Source organism: Magnolia sinica, chromosome 15 (assembly GCF_029962835.1).
Source record: "Magnolia sinica isolate HGM2019 chromosome 15, MsV1, whole genome shotgun sequence".
NCBI lineage: Eukaryota > Viridiplantae > Streptophyta > Magnoliopsida > Magnoliales > Magnoliaceae > Magnolia > Magnolia sinica.
Genome location: NC_080587.1, coordinates 21,212,665 through 21,219,421, shown reverse-complemented (window position 1 = coordinate 21,219,421; position 6,757 = coordinate 21,212,665). Strand labels below are relative to the sequence as shown.

The 6,757-nt window shown below is 41.6% G+C and overlaps 1 non-coding gene across 1 annotated transcript; it reads right to left on the bottom strand.

Annotated features, from left to right (window-relative positions):
* Positions 1-1,609: 1,609 nt before the first annotated feature.
* Positions 1,610-1,716, bottom strand: LOC131228323 (small nucleolar RNA R71). Its single transcript, XR_009162831.1, has one exon. It is a non-coding gene; the product is annotated as a small nucleolar RNA R71 (small nucleolar RNA).
* Positions 1,717-6,757: the final 5,041 nt, after the last annotated feature.

Here is a 6,757-nt window from a genome sequence, read left to right as displayed (position 1 = left end):
GTAATAGCTTTGAGTATGTTCTTTTCATGTATTGAGATTGTAAAATTAGGACATCCTGTTATTCACCATCGTCCCATGGGTATGGTTGGATGATGAAATCATTCCTAACTTTCACACTGCTATTATGATTGGTTGTGGGATTGGTAAATCCTGTTGTTTGCGTTGTCGCCTGGGCATGGCTTTGTGATGGAATCACTTCCAGTTCTCATACCTCTCATCCATTAAGAATTAGGTCAAAGGAAGTTTAGATTTGGTTTTACTGAGATATCTTCCAATTGGATAAGATGGGACTCTGATTCCAGTTGTGTCCTTAAATCAAGCATAGATCTCCCTAATCTCTACAAGTGGATCATCGGAAACCTTAGATACCACTTTTGAATTTGTTAGTTTTTAATCACTTTAATCACAATTACTCTCTCAAACATTTCAAATTTAGGTTCACATCTTCTTCTAGTTCTAGCTCTAGTTGCTTTCAGAAACGTATGAGATTAGTCCCTGTGGATTCGACCTTGGTCTCACCGAGATTATTACTATATCGCGACCCTACACTTGGGGTTGTGAATAAGTTTTTGGCGCCGTTGCCTGCGATTAACGGTTGCATTTTTTTGAGATTAGCTAGTTTAAAAATTAGGTTAAGATTAGGGTTTTTCTACTTTCTATTTTTAGGTTTAAATTTTTCTGAATTATTTTAGAAACTAACCCTTTCTCTTTTTAGAAACTTTCTATTTTCTATTTTTAGAAAGTAGGTTTTTTTTTTATATATAGAAACTTTTCTTTTTAGAAACTAGTTTACTTTCCTAATTTATTTTTAGATACTAACTCATCTTTCTATTTCTAAGTTTAGAAACTTTCTAATTTTAGAATTTTTATTTTTAGAAATTGACTTATTTTGTTTTATTTTGCGTGATCTTAATTTAGTAACTTCTAATTTGGTAACTTCTTTCTAATTCCCTCTCTCTTTCTATTTCTAGATTTCTATTTTCCTTCTTTGTTTTAAATTTAGGTTAGAATTTGAAATTAAAGGCTGAGAGTGTTTTATGCCTAAGTGGGTCCGTGACAACACTCAATGTCTTTTGAGTGAAGAAGGATTGGTTGAGGGGTTATGTATCCATCACAAGATTAGACACCACTCAAGATCCTCAGAGTTAATTAAAGTAATGGCTACCAATCAACCGGTCAATTAACCAGGAAGACAACCTCAACCTCGAGTTGAGGAAGTCCAAGATGAGAATGAGGTACATCAAGCACCCCGCCTTGTACTTTACGAGGTTATTTACAACCGGTGAGGGTGAGCACACCTTCTTGTATGGTTCTTCCAGAAAATACAGGAAACATGGATATCAAGCCAGAAGTGATCCAATTCCTTCCAAAGTTCCTTGGACTTGAATATGAAAGTCCATACCTGCACTTGCAAGAATTTGACGAGGTTATAACCACTTTATACTTTCCTAGCGTGTTTGAAGACACGTCATGCTGAAACTCTTTCCTTTCTCCTTGCAAGAGAAAGCTAAGACATGGTTGTACTCACTACGTCCACAATCTATTGGCACATGGAATGACATGATGAAGGAGTTTATAAAAAAAATTCTTTCCATACCACAAGATGAACACCATCAGGAAGTTGATCATGAACTTTGCCCAAAAGGAAGATGAAACATTCTTTTAATGTTGGGAGCGGTTTAAGGATCTCATCAGTTCATGCTCACAACACGATTTTAAAATGTGGCGCATAACAACTTTCTTCCACGATGGACTGACATTTTCCATGTGCCAATTCATCGAGACGATGTGCAATGGGGAATTCATAAACAAGAATGTCGATGAGGTGTGGTATTACTTTGACAAACACACTGAAACCGCACAATCATGGGACATCACCCCAAAACCTAGCACCACATCTAAGCCTACTCAAGCAAGGGAGAGAGGTGGGATATACTTGCTAAAAGAGGATGATTATATAAATGCTAAAGTGGCTAATCTTATAAGGAAATTCGAGATCATGGAACTAAAGAAGGATAAGGCTAAGGAAACTATTTGCGGTATTTGTGCTTACAACATTCACACAACTGAAAATTGTCCAACAATACCTATTTTTCAAGAGGCATTAAATGAGGAATCTAATATCATGAATAATTACCAAAGACCTTTTAATGGACCCACCTCCAATACATATAATCCTAGTTGGAGAAATTATCCAAACTTCAGTTGGAGGAATGGACAAACGACTACTCCTCAGAGATTCCTTAATGAAATTCCATATCAAGGGAAACCTCAAGAGGATTCGGTTCTAAAACATATTCAAGACCAAGATCTACTTAATCGAAATTCGATACAAGCATTCCAGGATATCAGATCAGCAATAGGAAGGCTTGCGTCGTCTATTCAAAGGATAGAGTCACACTTAACAATTGAGGAAAAAGGGATTCTTCCAGCTCAACCTCTCCCCAATCCCAAACCACAATACGAAATAAGTGATCCAAGCTTTTCAAATCAAATTGAGCAAGCTAAGTCTATTACCACTCTTATGAGTGGGGAGAACATTAACAAAATTATTTCGGTTAGGGTTGAAAAGCCTAAGGACCCAGAAGAGGACAACGATGATAGACCTAGAACTGCTCTATAAGAATTAGAACCGGAACTTTACGGCAAGCCGATTGCACCATTCTCCCAACAGCTGATTACACCAAAATCTCTCTCTAACTCTCAGGATATTTTAGAGGTGTTGAAACAAGTGAGGGTCAAAATTCTTTTACTGGATGCGACAAATAAATACCTTCATATGCCAAATTTCTAAAAGACTTGTGTACGACCAAAAGACGACAAAATATTCAAAAGAAAATCTTTTTAACTGAAAAAGTGAGTGTTATCCTAAAGCAAGATGTGCCACAAAAATATAAAGATCCCAGTAGCCCAACCATCCCTTGTGTAATTGGGAACTACTAAATTGAGCACGCAGTTCTTGACTTAGGAGCGAGCGTAAATCTGATTCCTTACTTGGTCTAAAAATAGCTAGGTTTAGGTGAATTAAAACCCACTCTAACCACATTACAACTTGTTGATCGCTCAGTTCATGTACCGAGAGGGATAACTAAGGATTGTTGGTCCATGTTGATAAATTCTACTACCCGGTAATTTTATCATCCTGGATACACAACCCATTAGTAACATGAGCACTCAAATTCCCGTGATTCTTAGCCGCTCATTCCTCGCCACTTTAAATGCAATCATTAATTGCAGGAATGGAGTCATGAGTATGTCTTTCGAGAATATGACATTGGAGTTGAATATCTTTTTCAACACAGGCAAACAGTTAGAGGATGATGACGATTTCCACGACATTAACCTAATTGATTCTTTTGTGAAAGATAGAACACTTCTTACCTTATCCTCGGACCCTCTAAAGACGTGCCTGGCCCACTCCCATGATTTTGATGATGACATGATTAGGAAGATGAGGACCATGCTAGATACTGTGCTAGTACTTAAGTTAACCGGTGGAGACCAGGATTCAAAGAATTGCCCCAAACTGATGTAGTGCCTCTACCGTCTAACCTCAAGGCACTAAAGCTTGACATAAAACTTTTACCCTCTAATTTGAAATATATCTATTTAGGTCTAGATGAGACATACCCGGTAGTGATTTCTTCCCACTTTGAGTAAGAACAAGAGAGTATACTCATCTCTACTCTCATTAAGCACAAAGGAGCCCTTTGATGGTCGATTGCAGACCTCAAGGGAATTTGTCACGCCCCAAACTCGGGAACCGGGCTCACAAAATTCCCGATCGCCGAATCTGGCGCCGACAGCCTCCGTAGAACCCCATTCTCGGCTCCCAGCGCCCATTCGCCAGGTTCCGATCCTGGGATGCTACAAGGAGGATTTTTAACATCCGTTTGATTCGTAATAAGCATAACCAAAGGCATAACCCACAAACAACAACCAAAAACTCCATCACATTTCCACTATAATCAAAAACTTTACAAGTACAATGAGCATAAGGGAAATACAATGAATATAGACTAAAACTCCAAAAGAAGATCAGCCACGCGTCCAAGCCTCAGCGCTGCTGCGATCCAACGTCACCTGTACGCAACGGTCGTGCATAAGCTTATAGAAAGCTTAGAGGGTGGTGAAAGTGTATGCTCAAGGTGATAATGTAGTCATGCAGTATCAGAGTAATGCGGAACATGCTGATGAATGCTAAGAATCCCATTAGCCGTACCAAGGCCATGCGGTGCAAAGAATGATGTCGGCCATACCAAGGCCATGCAATGCAAAATGCAAGTCAAGCATACAAATCCTCATCTAAGTCCACATGTCAATACGGCTCAAATCTGGAATATCACCGGGGTCTAGTACACTCTAAGCCAGATTGCCGCCCCATCGCGCGCAATAAGGTGAGTGGAAAAGACCTCACTATCCGCCTGCCAATATCGGGCTCGGCTCGTCAATAGCGGACCCATTCCTCGAGCTGGTCAGACTCAGCCTAGCATTGCCCCCTACTCTCGGGCGGGTAAGGCCGCACCCCCTTCCAACCGACCACGACACAGTGGAAAGCGCAACCGTCTGGTAATCGGCAATCAGCGCTCATGCATCCACTCGGTCTAGACGTTGAAGCAACCTCCTGGTACCATAAGGGTTTAGGGACTTTCACCCAGGGATATCTATCGCACCCCATGTAGAACAGTATTTCCGGTATCCAATCCTGCCAACCACGATGCGTCTGTGGAGGCTATGGCCCTGATGTCGCTAGGGCGTACAGTGACAATATCACACAATGCAAATGCATGAATCACACTATCCAGTCATACAGCAATCCTGCGCATATCGTGCGCTCATGTAGGGCAACACCCCCTGTACGGGAGCCCCTAAACAATCTGCCTGAAGGCTATGCTATAATCAGTCATTTCTCATATCAAGCATACGTATGATGCATATGATCATGAATCATGGAATTAAATATGTTATATGGGGTGGATAATGCTCATAATGAAGACGGGCCTAGACGGCCTACATATTACACGTATGGGCCTATCAGTGGGCCCAAGGGAAAGTCATAATGCGGACATTTAACCACACTACACTTACAATGTGGACGTCAAACCAACATTGCTCCCAAGGCACGACTGCTACAAATACCATTTCATAAGTTATTTTGGGGATCACACATTGCAATGGACCTTAGGTGCATCCATTGGGCCCTTAAATACATCAAATTAACCAAGTCATATGGGCCTTATATTCATTAAGTGGGCCACACCAATGGGCCTTATGTACATTGCAATGGCTATAACCCGGGGGCTTCAGAACATATCAAATAGGCCTAAGCTTATGGGCCTTACACGTGTCAAATGGGCCTCGACAGCTGGGCTCCATATGTACATCAAATGGGTCTACTCACCTGGGCCTTATATGTATCAAATGGGCCTCACCAATTGGGCCCCATGTGCACATCAAATGGGCCTCAACTCATTGGCCCCATTACATCAAATGGGCCTCGACAGCTGGGCCTTACATCTATATCAAGGTGGGCCTCAATCACAGGCCACAACAAACTAAGGTGGGCCTCCCACCAATATTATATCAAACATGATATAATATAACATATATATATATATATAATACATATGATATTATATATAATATAATATTATATATATATATATATATATATATATATATATATATATATATGTATATAAATATACACACATGCATACACCACACGCACGCACACACACGCATGCACCCACCCACAGACGCACGCGCACGCGCACACACCCAGTGGGCTCCACCGTCCAGGCGGACGGTGGAGGTAAAACACATACATCACTGTGGGCTCCATGTGGGGCCCACCATAATGTTTATATGTCATTCAAACCCTTAATAAGGTCAAGCAGACCTAGATGAAGGGTGATAAAAAGTTTCACCTTGATCCAAGATTTCTGTGGGCCCAAAAAGGGTTTCAAAGGTAAATGTTCAATCCCACGGTTTCATACGGTGTGGGCCACCTGCGTCTTGGATCAAGCTGATTTTTGGGGTGGGCCCACGTCAGGTAGGGGCCCACCATATGAACGGTTTAGATAGCATATAATCATCAAGGTGGGGCCCACGGCTACAGCCGTGAGAAGCTGTCCGGTCGCCCGTCGCCCGAGCGCAGGTGCGCAGGCAGCGCCTGACACAGCAGCAATAGCTGCTGAGATCCTTTTTTTTTTTTTTTTTTTGATTTCTATTTTATTGAGGATCTTACTGGTGGGGTCCATATCCAGGCCATCCACTCCATCCAATGGCCTTCCATGGCCCTAGACAAGTTAAACGAGCCCAATATTGGACCTGTTTCGGTGCATAAAAACAATAGGGAAGGTTTTAATGGTAAAGACCACCATTTGCTACGGTATGGCCCGCTAGAAAATGGGATGGATCCCATCTTTCAGGTCAACGGCTAAAAAGAGCTTGGGAAGGGAATGGATGGTGTGGATTTAATACATGCATCAAGGTGGGGTCTACACAAGTGAGCCATCCCAAACCTAGCTAAAATTTAGCTTTCCCATGTAACGTCCAGCGTCCCTGGACGCTGGACTCTGCAAATATACTAGAGGTGGGCCTTGCTTATGTGGGCCACCTCATGGGGGATGGTGTGTATACTACACACAAGGTGGGCCCCATTCGTAGGTGAGTTGGATGGAATTCATACCCTATGGTGGGGTCCATTCAAGTGGGCCACATAACCTCATTAACATAAAAATAAAAATAAAAA